Raw genomic sequence first — 14,184 nt, 5'->3', positions numbered from 1 at the left:
GCATATGAGGGCATCTGCGTAATAGCTTCGGTGAACGGAATTGTAACGTTTAATTGTTTAAGGAGATCAACAAATTTTCTAAATTGGCCCGCATCTTTGGTTTTAACAAGCCTTTGAGGGTAAGGGATAGGTGGTTTGTAAGGTGGTGGAGGTACATAAGGTTCCTTCTTTTCTAGGGTTTCCTTATTTCTCTCTTCCTTTTCCTTAGGTTCACTTTCCTCAGTTGATTTCTTAGGGTTTTGGTTTTCTATCCTTGGATCAGACGGTCCTTCCACTTCCGTTCCACTTCTTAATATAATTGCATGAGCGTGGCTTCTCGGGTTAGGTTGGGGTTGTCCAGGGAATGTACCAGTTGGGGCAGCAGTAGGTGCTTGTTGTTGAGCTACTTGTGATATTTGTGTTTCCAGCATTTTGTTATGGGTAGCCAGGGCATCTACTTTGCTTGCTAGCTGTTTAAGTTGTTCGCCAGTGTGTACATTCTGGTTTAAGAAATCTTTATTGGTTTGTTGTTGGGAAGCTATAAAGTTTTCCATCATGATTTCCAAGTTGGATTTCCTAGGGGTGTTATTGTTAGGCATGGATGGGTTCGGTTTCTGATATCCTGGAGGTATAACAGGGGCTTGATTTGGAGATTGTCCAGGTGCGTACAAAGCATTATTACTTTTATATGAAAAGTTTGGATGGTTCTTCCAATTTGAATTATAGGTATTCGAGTAAGGGCTTCCCTGAGCATAGTTTACTTGCTCTGCTTGGATTCCAGTCAAGAGTTGACATTCCGCAGGAGTGTGACCTTGGATTCCACAGACCTCGCAATTCTGAGTTATAGCAACCACGGCGGCTGGAGGTGATACATTTAAACTTTCAATTTTCTGAACCAAAGCATCCACTTTTGCATTAACATGGTCAAGGTTACTTATCTCGTACATGCCAGTTTTCGTTTGAGGTTTTTCCACCATTGTTCGTTCGGTTCCCCACTGATAGTGGTTTTGGGCCATGCTCTCGATAAGCTGGTAAGCAGCAGCATAAGGTTTGTTCATTAGTGCACCACCTGCAGCGGCGTCTATAGTTAACCTTGTGTTGTACAAGAGACCATTATAGAATGTGTGAATTACTAACCAGTCTTCCAAACCATGGTGTGGGCAAAGTCTCATCATGTCTTTGTATCTTTCCCATGCTTCGAAAAGAGACTCGTTGTCTTTCTGTTTAAATCCGTTTATCTGGGCTCTTAACATAGCTGTTTTGCTTGGCGGAAAGTATCGGGCAAGGAAAACTTTCTTCAACTCATTCCATGTGGTGACAAAGTTGGAAGGGAGAGACTGAAGCCATCTTCTAGCGCTATCTCTTAATGAGAAAGGAAAAAGACGAAGTCGGATTGCCTCTGAAGTGACACCATTAGCTTTAACAGTATCAGCATATTGAACAAATACGGATAAATGAAGGTTTGGATCCTCGGTAGGATTTCCAGAGAATTGGTTCTGTTGCACTGCTTGCAACAGCGAAGGTTTCAGTTCGAAGTTGTTTGCTTCGATTGCGGGTGGAGCAATACTTGAATGTGGTTCATCTTGTGATGGGGCGGCGTAATCTCGAAGAGCACGAGCTGGTTCTGCCATCTCGGGCGAAGGAAGAAGGTTTTTGAGATCAGGAAGTTCGATAGGAGGGAGATTGTTTTCAGCACGGTATTCGTGAATTCGTCTTAAGACTCGGAGATAAAGTTCTATATCGTTGATTCGTAAATAGAGCGGCTCGCCTTGTGAGCGAGTGTGTGGCATACAAATCGACGATAGAAAGAAAGAAAGAAAGAAAACCTTAGTCTCTACAGCGTAACAGAAGAGTTACGATATCGACGGAATAAAAGTTCCCCGGCAACGGCGCCAAAAACTTGATCGCGACTTTATGAGTCGAAATTGGGGTACAAACTGCAAGTGCACAGTTCTATCGCGTAGTTTTAAAAGATATCGATCCCACAGGGACTTATGAATCGATATACCGTTATCTAAGGTTACTTCGTAAAGCTAAGGTGAATAATGTTTGATTGTTAGGAGAAGGAAAACTAAGAACTAAACTAAGATCTAAATTAAATATTAATAAGACGGATATCGGTATGTAGTTCGTCGTAATTAGGGAATCAACTCTTTGTCGGTTTCCTGGTTTTAAAATAAATCTTTTCAGTTGACTTTATTGATTAAAAGTTTTATCTCAAACTCTCGCTCTGTTGAATAAACCGTGATTTTATGTTAATGTAGCTGTCACTTATAATTAAGTCAAAAACCATTTTTTGAAAGCAATAAAGTCCGTAGAAACTCTTTTTAAGAAAACACTAACCGTTTAAATACCCTTATCTCAAACTCTCGCTCTGTTGACTTAGGTTATACAGTTAAATTCAAATGCTTAACTCTCGTCCTCACATTTAATCTTTAAAAATACTTTTTGAAAAAGATTAGAATTTAATTAACTCTAAAAATTGCTTTCGCCCTGATCTAGAATTAATGTCCAATTTACACTGTCCAGTTAAAACCTCAAACTCTCGCTCTATTGATTTCAACTTTGTAGGTGTTTAATTGGCTGCATTGTATGGTAAAACACTAGATGAGTACGAATGTCTTGACTGATGTCATGACATGGATGTGTGACTACATTGTAGTTACTGCAGGACTAGCTAACACAGGATTGATTGAATGTCAAACTGGATGCAGTGACATTCATACCTGTCAACAGATACTAAGGAATAGAACAGCAGGAGTTCTGTTTGAACTTAGTATTTATTTGCAGTCTGGTTATCAAGGAAGAACCAGACCTGGCATAAGGCCTACTGAATGAATGTTATGACATTCATCATTGACAGCAGCTACTGAAGATTAGGCAGGGTGGTGTTCTGCTATACTTCAGCATGTAACTTAGTCTGTTCTTCAAAAGAATAACAGAACTAACTTAAGGCCAAGTGTGTAAATGTTAAGTTGGACACTTTGACATTTATTAATGTATGTTGTTACTGTAATATGGTCGGTTTGATCATGTACAGGTCAACAAAATTGTACAGTCTGTTTTCTGGGAAAACAGACTCAGCATATGGACCTTGATGTCAAGCTGAATGTCGTGACATTCATTCCTGACAGCATATGCTAAATTGTAGGTTGTTCAGTTTTCTGTTTCAGCTTTTTCTCAGGCTATTCTTCAGGAAGTCAACAGCTGAGAGAAAATCCAGGAAATCAACAACCATGCTACATTCAATGAACCTAACAAATAGCCTATTTGTTAGTAACCTAAATGTTGAATTTGAGGGAACTTGTGTGACCTAAAATTCAGGAGAATACAGGTGCAAAAGCCCAGGTGTTGCAATATAAAAAGGAAGGCGTTCCTTCATTCAGCTTCAGGGATTTTGAGGCGTGAAGATTTAGTGTGTCCATCATACTTCACTGTTGTATTTTGTGAGTCTAGAGCTAGACGTAAATTGTAAGCCAAGCCATTATCAAGTGGATGATTGTTGTGGCATAGGGTGTTCATTGAGTTGTAAGTGTTGTGTCACTCAAAGCTTTTAAGCGTGAGTGCTGTGTATCTTGATTTAAGTTGTGAAGCATAATCAAGAGTTTTCTTTGAAGTGTGACTTCAAAGTGTCTTTAATTTAGATTAAAGGTATTTATCACTGAGGTGATTGAGGGGGAGTGAGTAGGAACTCTGATCTTAGTGTAAGATTGAAATTGCATTGGGTAGTGATTAAGTGAGAAGTTGTAAACGGGTGAGTTTAGCTTTGAATTGATACTGCTAATAGTGGATTTCCTCCCTGGCTTGGTAGCCCCCAGATGTAGGTCATGTTGGACTGAACTGGGTGAACAATTACTTGTGTTATTTACTGCACTTACTTTTAAGTTCTGCATTATTCTTGTCTGTGCAGAATTGGTTGTCATAACAACCTGTGTGACATCCGAAGTCTGATAACTAGAATTTCAATTGGTATCAGAGCAGGCACCCTGCCTGTGAAGTTCTGGGTGAGATCTAGGGAAGTTACTTTCTAGTACCATGGACAAGGATTTATGACACTCAAACAGACCACCCATGTTGGATGGATCTAATTATGATGACTGGAAGCCTCGTATGATAGCCTTCTTAAGGTCTCTAGACAGCAAAGTCTGGAGAGCTGTCAACAAAGGATGGGAACATCCAACGAGGACAGGTGAAGATGGAGTCAGTGTGCAGATTCCTGAAGAAGAGTGGGACAAGGAGCAAGAGGCATTAGCTCTTGGAAATTCCAAGGCCTTGAATGCATTGTTCAATGGAATCAGCAAGAACATCTTCAGGCTGGTGCACCAATGTGAACTAGCTAAGGAAGTTTGGGATACCCTCAAGGTAACTCATGAAGGTACTTCCAAGGTGAAGATGTCCAAACTTCAGATGTTGACAACCAAGTTTGAAAATCTGAGGATGAAAGAGGATGAGACTATTCATGACTTTCACATGAATATTCTTGAAATTGCAAACACCTCTGGTGGACTAGGTGAGAAAATGACTGAAGAGAAACTTGTAAGAAAGATTCTCAGGTCCTTGCCTAAGAGGTTTGCTATGAAGGTCACAGCCATAGAGGAGGCGCAGGACATCAGCAATATGAAGGTAGATGAGCTCATTGGTTCTCTCCAGACCTTTGAAATGGGCTTAAGTGAGTATGCTGAAAAGAACAAAAGCATAACTCTTATATCAAATATTGAGTCAGAAGCAGGATATACTGAAGGTGATAAAAGTATATCAGAAGTCTTAGCCATGCTTGGGAGACAGTTCAACAGGCTCATAAAGAAATTTGATCAACTAGGTAGACCTAATGTCAGGAACATTCCGTCTGACTTAAGAAAAGGATCAAATTCTGAAGAAAAGTCCAACCAAGGCAAGGGAATCCTGTGCCATGGATGTGAAGGATATGGTCATACTAAGGCTGACTGCCCTACCTTCCTCATGAAGCAAAGTAAAGGGCTATCTACCACCTGGTCAGAGGAAGACACTGAGAGAGAATCTGAAGGAAAATCTGCCAAACTCATCACAGCGCTGACCAGTGTATGTGCCTCAGAAGATAACTCAAGTGGAGATGAGCTCACCTTGGACGAACTTGCTGCTTCATATAAAGAACTATGTGTTAAAAGTGCAGAAGTGTGTATCCAAGGAGAAAGACATAAGAAACTCATCAAGGAGCTAGAAACTGAGAGACTAGAGCAGCTGAAAGTCATAGAAGGACTAAAGAGGGAGATTTCGCTGCTGACCTCCAAGCTAGACCAAATGACCAAATCCATCAAAGTGTTGAACAAGGGATCTGACACCGTGAAAGAGAGTCCAAGGATAGGACAGAAGTCCAGAACCAAAAATGGCCTGGGCCCTGGGAAAAGACCCTCAGCTGGACGCAAACGCCCAAAGGCTAAAGTTCAGAAATCCCAAGGGAAGTCACATCCAATGTCTCAACATCGAGGACCCAGAATGAGCAAGCATCAGAAGAAAAAGTTCAAGAGATGGAAATGCCATTACTGTGGTAGATTCGGTCACATAAAACCCTTCTGCTATAGGCTGCACGGTCACCCAAACCAGACCCTTCAAGGTAAGCCTAAGAAGAAGGTGTCTAAGCATAATGTCCTCAGTAAGAAACAAACATGGGCAGTCAAGCAGACATCTCAGGTCAATCCTAATCAGAAGGTATCCAAGCATCACCTCCCTCCTGAGAATCAGCTTTGTGTTGCTAACTTTGCACACACAAATCCAAAGGCACATATTAGACCAGACAGGTATCTTGACAGTGACTGGTCAAGGAATATGGAAGGGGTAAGCAACCTGGTAGAAAACCTGCACTCTCCTACTACCAAGTCTGGGACTCCTGGTGACAGAACCAAAAGAGGAGTCAAGGGAGATCAGGAAGAGAAGCTGGTGCATGGAGGATTTGATCTTCTTCAGGAGAAAGAGAAGAAGAAGAAAATGCCTAAGGAAGCTGTGAGAAGAGTCCCTTATAGGTCTTTAGACAAAAAGACAGACTGTGGAAAATGTCTGTTTAAAAGTACTAAGACATTGGCAACTATCGATCATCAGACAAATAATATGGTAAATAGGGACAGTCAGAAGTATGTACTACTGTCGTCTGCAGAAACTCAGCTCCTAGCATATGGTAGCAGGTGGTCATCTCCAGAATGGAGAAACCTGATGCAGACAGGGTACAATGTCACCAGGAATGTCATGACATTGTACTCTCCCAAGTATGAAAATAGTAAGGGCAAAAAGGGAATGCGTGTGACTGAAAAATTAAAGCAACTAACGAATTTAGTTAGCTACTGTTTAATAAGTCAAACTATTAAACAACAAATAGTGCGTTCTGATTGGTCAAAATCTAATAGACCTTACTACTGCAGAAAGCGTTTCATATTCAGTCGCTTCAAACTCCACTTGTGCAAACCCTCGTCCAAAGAAACGGTTCATCTTCCCCCTGAAATTTTCAGCATGGCTCAGCAATCCAATACCTCCTCCTATACCATCGTGTCAGACTCTCACAGCACGGAGTCCAGCCGTCCCAACCTGGAGGAAGTCAGTGCCAGCGCAGGAACGTCATCCCATGCAAGAAGACCAAAAGAACCGGTCTCCAGAATCACATCAACCATTGCATTGGACAACCCTTCCAAGGAAGGATCAAGGTACGTGCACAATGCCATCGCCTCCATTGTCACCAAGATTCTGGCAGGGGATCAAAATGTTCCTGGGGTATCTGTACCCTTGAACACTATCGTTCCCGATGATGGTGCATGCCGCGAAACTGCAGTTGTGGTGAGGGAAAATATGGCTGGGTTACCGAAAGAGAACCCTAAGAAGGATACTCCTGTACGCCAGGTGAGAGGCGAGGAAGTAAGTGCCCCTCTAGATGGTGAAGCCAACCCTAGAACTGACACCGTCAACCTGGACGAGTTTTCTGACAACGAACTGTTGGCCGCGGTGATCCCTAGCATAGCCAAGAGAGTCAGAACAAGGAGAGGGAAAAAGGCAGTGAGTCAAAAGTCTCCAGCCAAGGAAGTTGATGAGACAACTCCTCACAGACAACCAGGGACAGAGAGTGCTCGAAAAAGGAAAGGCTATGGACCTTCCAAATCTTGGAGCAAAGAGATGCCCAAGAAGTTGAAGACCCAGACAGTGGTGGTGGAATCTGAATCTGATGTCCCATGTGATGTCACAACTTCCTTGTCCAGGAAGAAGCCCTCCTCAAGCAAGCTGGCTGCCAGTGTCCCAGAAGTTCCCATCGACAATGTATCCTTCCACTTTCCATCCAGCGTTAACAGGTGGAAGTATGTCTACCACAAGAGACTGGCCCTGGAGAGAGAACTAGCACAGAATGCATTGGACTGTAAGGAAATTATGGATCTCATCAAAGAGGCGGGGTTGATAAGAACTGTGTCTCAACTTCCTAAGTGCTATGAGACCTTAGTGAAGGAGTTCATAGTTAATCTGTCAGAGGAGTGTGCGGATGGGAGATCCAAGGAATTTCGAAAGGTCTATGTGCGTGGCAAATGTGTGACCTTTTCCCCCTCTGTGATAAATCAGTATCTGGGAAGAACGGATGAAGAGCAACCAGAGCTTGAAGTGACTGACAATGCAGTATGTCAAGTCATCACAGCAAAGCAAGTTCGAAAATGGCCTCTCAAAGGGAAGCTAGTGGCCAGCCAACTAAGTGTTAAGTATGCAATACTACACAAAGTTGGAGCAGCCAACTGGGTACCCACTAACCACAAGTCATCTGTGTCTGTGGCATTAGGGAAGTTCATCTATGCAGTGGGAACCAAAGCAAAGGTGAACTATGGGGCGTACATATTTGAACAGACAATGAAGCATGCTGGGAGCTTTAGTGTGAAGGGACCCATTGGCTTTCCATCTCTCATATGTGGAATTGTGCTAAATCAATTTCCACACATCCTGACAGATAATGACTCAGTGAAAAGAAGAGAGAGTCCATTGGCTTTCAGCTACAAACTGTTCTTGGGCAAGCATGTCCCAGACATTGTCTTGACATCAGGAGAGACTTCCAAAGCTGGCCACCAACCAAACAAAGCTGATGTCATTGCAGTTCTCAAAGAGACCTGCCAAGAGCTGGATGCCAGAAAGCATGCACTGGAAAAGCTCATCCTTCAACTGGAGTCTACTGCTGAGGACACGGATGGAGCTGATAGGGAAAGTGCTGAGGAGGAAGAGGAGGCCAGCTCTGAAGAGGAGGCTGATGATGAGGCTGAGGAGTAATTACTTCTTTGTTGTGTTTTTCTGTCATGTGTGTAATTTTAATTACTATTTGTGGATCTGTAATTTAAAGTGTTGCTTTGGCAACATTTTTGACAAAAAGGGGGAGTGACAAGTGATACCCCAGGACAACAGATGTTTACTTTGATAAACTTTGTTAAAACAGGTTCTCATTCTTGACAGATTGAAGTTTTCCTCTACTGCAGCTGATGTGTGATGAAATGTGTATTTACAGTCTGTGTGTATGCTGCTGTGAGTGCCTCTATATGCATGATGTGTGAAGTTTTTATTTAACTTCTTCCCTCTCCCCTGCAGCAGCTGTGTGTTGAAGTTTATATTTAACTTCTGTTTTTTTTGCTGCTGTGTGAAGTTTTTATTTAACTTCCATATGTGTGAGTGTGTTGCCACTCTAAGTGTATTAGCTAGTATTATATCCTGCTAGGTATGTGATTCCGCTGCCAAGAACTCTGTTATGGGGATCAAAGTGTTTTAGCCAAAAATTTGCCAAAGGGGGAGTTTGTAGGTGTTTAATTGGCTGCATTGTATGGTAAAACACTAGATGAGTACGAATGTCTTGACTGATGTCATGACATGGATGTGTGACTACATTGTAGTTACTGCAGGACTAGCTAACACAGGATTGATTGAATGTCAAACTGGATGCAGTGACATTCATACCTGTCAACAGATACTAAGGAATAGAACAGCAGGAGTTCTGTTTGAACTTAGTATTTATTTGCAGTCTGGTTATCAAGGAAGAACCAGACCTGGCATAAGGCCTACTGAATGAATGTTATGACATTCATCATTGACAGCAGCTACTGAAGATTAGGCAGGGTGGTGTTCTGCTATACTTCAGCATGTAACTTAGTCTGTTCTTCAAAAGAATAACAGAACTAACTTAAGGCCAAGTGTGTAAATGTTAAGTTGGACACTTTGACATTTATTAATGTATGTTGTTACTGTAATATGGTCAGTTTGATCATGTACACGTCAACAAAATTGTACAGGCTGTTTTCTGGGAAAACAGACTCAGCATATGGACCTTGATGTCAAGCTGAATGTCGTGACATTCATTCCTGACAGCATATGCTAAATTGTAGGTTGTTCAGTTTTCTGTTTCAGCTTTTTCTCAGGCTATTCTTCAGGAAGTCAACAGCTGAGAGAAAATCCAGGAAATCAACAACCATGCTACATTCAATGAACCTAACAAATAGCCTATTTGTTAGTAACCTAAATGTTGAATTTGAGGGAACTTGTGTGACCTAAAATTCAGGAGAATACAGGTGCAAAAGCCCAGGTGCTGCAATATAAAAAGGAAGGCGTTCCTTCATTCAGCTTCAGGGATTTTGAGGCGTGAAGATTTAGTGTGTCCATCATACTTCACTGCTGTATTTTGTGAGTCTAGAGCTAGACGTAAATTGTAAGCCAAGCCATTATCAAGTGGATGATTGCTGTGGCATAGGGTGTTCATTGAGTTGTAAGTGTTGTGTCACTCAAAGCTTTTAAGTGTGAGTGCTGTGTATCTTGATTTAAGCTGTGAAGCATAATCAAGAGTTTTCTTTGAAGTGTGACTTCAAAGTGTCTTTAATTTAGATTAAAGGTATTTATCACTGAGGTGATTGAGGGGGAGTGAGTAGGAACTCTGATCTTAGTGTAAGATTGAAATTGCATTGGGTAGTGATTAAGTGAGAAGTTGTAAACGGGTGAGTTTAGCTTTGAATTGATACTGCTAATAGTGGATTTCCTCCCTGGCTTGGTAGCCCCCAGATGTAGGTCATGTTGGACTGAACTGGGTGAACAATTACTTGTGTTATTTACTGCACTTACTTTTAAGTTCTGCATTATTCTTGTCTGTGCAGAATTGGATGTCATAACAACCTGTGTGACATCCGAAGTCTGATAACTAGAATTTCAAACTTCTTTATGTCTTTTACTTTCGTAAAAACCTTTGTTATTAAACCTGTAAATTGAGACCGTAAAAAGAGTGATTTTAATTTTAAATTTAGTTAAACCGACTTAGTGTTGATCCCTTTATTCCGCTTACTTTACATACCGATACCTAAGGGGATTAGCCAGACATGCTAAACAAACTTAAATAATTATCATGCATAAACAGACTCATCTCAGGCAGATAATATAAATAAATAATAAAACAAAACATTAAACAATAATTAAAGAACCTGAAATAACTTAAACAGTGGTCTTGAACATTCCACCACAAGCCGGTAGGAATTGTTCTTGAATTCTTCAATCAAAACAAAAATTAAAACGAAGGAATAAAAAAAACTAGATTCTAACGTAAGGTTAGATCCGGTGTTAAGGTACACAATAGTTTCCGGTGTAGAAACTATTGTGTGAAAATTAAATGCTAAAGAGGAAATAGAATTGCAAAAGAAAAATAATACTGTAAAAAATAATGCCTAAGCTGCTGAAAGAAGAAGAAAAATGGAAACTGCCAAAATTTGCAAAAGAAGCGTGGAAGCGGAACCTCTTTAGGTTTGGAAAGTGGCTATTTATATTGGTCCTCTTTCAACTGCTTTCCGAACGTTTCCTTAAGTATAGGCATCACTTTGAAAAAGGGTTAAGCGTGCAACGTGGTCTGACGCGTTCCTTGCGCCAAAAATGTAGGTGAATGGTGTGACGTTCGTCACACCATGTGTGACGCTCGTCACAGAAGTGTGCAAGGCGTGACGCTCGTCACAACATCTGTGGCGCTCGTCACAGGCACAACGCCTGTGTTCTTGTGCTTTGGGCTGGGCTTTGATATTTGTTCCTTTTTGTTCCTTTTTGCACCTCCTTTTCTTCCTATTTTTACTTGTGCTTCAAATAAATACCTGAGATAAATAGAAAGGAAATACCGCATAATATCTGATAAAATGAGGCAAATTAAAGTAAATGATAATATAATTTAATTGAATTAAGTCCTAAAATGTGATATAATTTCACGTTATCATATGTAAAGAGAAATAAGTGTCACCCAACAGAGTAGGAACGGGATTAAGAGTAGAGAAAATCCTAAGAGCGTTCACATCCACAAAATTGTCGATGTTGGGGAATAACACTAGCCCATAGATGAGAAGTACAAATATGGCCTCAAAGGCGTCCTTACTCATGGCCTTCCCATACAAAGTAGCTTGAGAGATGAGGAAATCAGATGGGAGACCTTGAATTCCACCTTTGGTAGTCATATGAGCACCAACAATAGATTCATCTATATGCAACAGATCAGCAATCTCTTGAGAAGTAGGGACTCTCTCCAAGCCACTGAACGACAACTGGTCTAGGATAGGTATACCCACAAGATAGGCATACTCCTCAAGCGTAGGCAAAAGCTGGAAATCCGGAAATGTGAAGCAACGGTACAAGGAATCATAGAATTGCACCAATACACTCATCAAACCTTCATCCACCTGAGTAGCAAGAATAGACAGAAGCTTCCCATGACGAGCCTTGAACTCTAAGGGATCTAATACATAGGATGTCAAACTCCTTAACTCTTTCAAGTCGGGTTGTCTGAAACTGTACTTCTTCGTATTCCTTCTTTGCTTATCCATGTTTGAAAATTTGCAAATAAACCTCTTAAGTTCCTTGAAATTTTTCTCATTGTTGATGATATGGATGTGTATGGATGCATGAATGCATGGATGCAACAATCACACTCAAGGATCAAGCAAATCACACCACACAAAGGTCATGGGATGGATCAAGTCATCCTTAATATCAATCATCCATTTTGGTGGATTATGGTTTACACCTTATCAACACCCAAGTTCCATTGATATTAAGGATATACAAGAACAGATCAACCATGAATCAAGGGTTTGTTGCAAGTCACGAGCATGGAGTCTCGGTTAAGAACCACCCAAAGGGAGTGTACTATGGTTAAACCTGACAATCATGTTCTACAAGAGGTTCCCATAGTCATCATCCCATCTTTCGGATATTATCGGATAAACGACTACTCGTGTTCCAAAAATATTCTCAAGAGAGACTCTTATGAGTGTAGTATCGCGTAACAATCGTATCAAATCTTACACTTGAACGACCTTCGCACTACATCCTAAAAATAGGCCAAGATGGGCAAGGTAATCTAAGGTCCTTGGCTTCTAAGGCATATATTGGAAAGAGTAATGCCTAACCACGACTACTTGTGTGACATTATTGATCCCAACATAACCTCCACCAAGTGAATGGGCTTGCAAGTCAACTTGCTAAGGAATAACTCCACACAAGTCAACAAGACTATGCCATTCTCCTATCATAAGTGCACTCGAGTTCGGGTATAGAACTCATCTCACAAGAGACCACCAAGCACACAAGCAATTGATATATCAAGCAATTCATGCATTACAATCAATACAGTCATCCCAAATTTGCACAAAAAATAGTCACAAAATAATATACAATACAATATAACAAAGATGAAAAGTAGGCAAAACCCACTAGGCAAATCTTCCCCAGCAGAGTCGCCACTTTTCTGTAGCGGGGTATTTTTTACCTTTAGACTTATTGACTAAATCAAAAGTAAATCATACAATTCGAGTCGCCACCGCACTTCTATTTATCCAAAGGAAAGGTTAGAAAGAGAATAAAAACCGAGAAGTTTTATCAAATCAAAAACTACTAAAAATGTCAGAGATCTGGGTAAGGGGGTTGGTTATGCAATGAGAAGGTTTTAAGCACCCAAAAAATCCTTAGTACTCTAAGGGAGCCCTTTTCACTAATGTTGTAAGGTAGGTTGGTATTTGTGAAAAAATATTTGTGATGATTGGGGAGATGAGAAAAGAATATATAAGTTATTTACAATTTTATGTTTGAATGGATAAACCCATTGTCTACGTACCATCTTAAAAAAGATTAGGATCAAAACCTCGTAGTTCGGGGTAAAAATCTCAAAAAAAGAAGTTGGTGAATTGATTGGTCCAAAAGCCTTAAGGTCTTTTGTTATCAAAGGGAGAAGACTCAACCTAAAACCATAAATCCACCATGTGAGGAGAGCTTCAACATGCTAGTGAGGGGTTAACCCTATAATAAGCATGGAAGTCTAATAGTCCATCACTAAGGATACATGCGAGTATTATATCAACCTCTAGGATAAATCAAACCTAATAGCTAATGTTTATGAAAAGCTTTGGCAAAAGTGGCCATTGAAACCACAAAAACAATTGAGTGAGTTGAATTTACAAATGAAAAGTATTCACAAAGTATGGTCAAAGTTGACTTAAGGATTCAATTCAAAATAAGTGCTATGAAAATAGTTTGGAAAATCAAAAGCATAGTGCTTAGGTTTCTAATTTTGAAAACAATGTTAATGTTTGCACAAAAAGTTTGGTCTGGGTTAGAGTGGAGGGAAGAAGAAGAATGGCTAGGTCCTAAACATACAAAGATGAAGGAAGAGAAATAAAACCACAATGGATTTCCCTTCTTGAGATCATAGTGATGATCCAAGTTGCTCCCATCCTTTGGAATTAGCAAGCAAATAGCAAATAACTCAAGAAATCAAGCAAATAACAATCAAGCTCCTAGGAATCTTCCAATGGATTTTGTATCTCTCACTTTGGATGCTCATGACAATGGTTCTTCTACTTGGCAAGTTTGGATCCCTAGCACACAAGAACACACAAATCAAAAAGTTCCACAATGCAATAAAAAGAATGGACAAGAGGGAGTTTATAATTTGGTCCTTTCAATGTTCATCTTCAAGATTAAGCATTCTAAAGGCATGAGGCCTAGTTGATCTTTGACATTTTTTATAGCATTCTAAATGCATGAGGCTTAGTTTCTCTTCAAACTCCATTAGCATAGGTAAGGTCCTAAAATCTAAGTCCTTTGTCCATTTGCATTGGGTTCACACAATCAAAACAAAACAAGCACAATAGTATATACACAATAATGTGCTCAAGTGAGCAAAAGGAAAATTGCATTAACATAAGCATGAGCTCAAGTGAG

General features: G+C 40.4%; 1 pseudogene; it reads left to right on the top strand.

Annotated features, from left to right (window-relative positions):
• The first annotated feature begins 1,125 nt into the window (after positions 1–1,125).
• Positions 1,126–1,225, top strand: LOC127109096 (uncharacterized; annotated as a pseudogene).
• Positions 1,226–14,184: the final 12,959 nt, after the last annotated feature.

The sequence above is a fragment of the Lathyrus oleraceus genome, chromosome 7, assembly GCF_024323335.1.
Source record: "Lathyrus oleraceus cultivar Zhongwan6 chromosome 7, CAAS_Psat_ZW6_1.0, whole genome shotgun sequence".
Classification (NCBI taxonomy): domain Eukaryota; kingdom Viridiplantae; phylum Streptophyta; class Magnoliopsida; order Fabales; family Fabaceae; genus Lathyrus; species Lathyrus oleraceus.
Note: the sequence above shows the minus strand (reverse complement) of the source record. Positions and strands in the feature narration are given on the sequence as shown.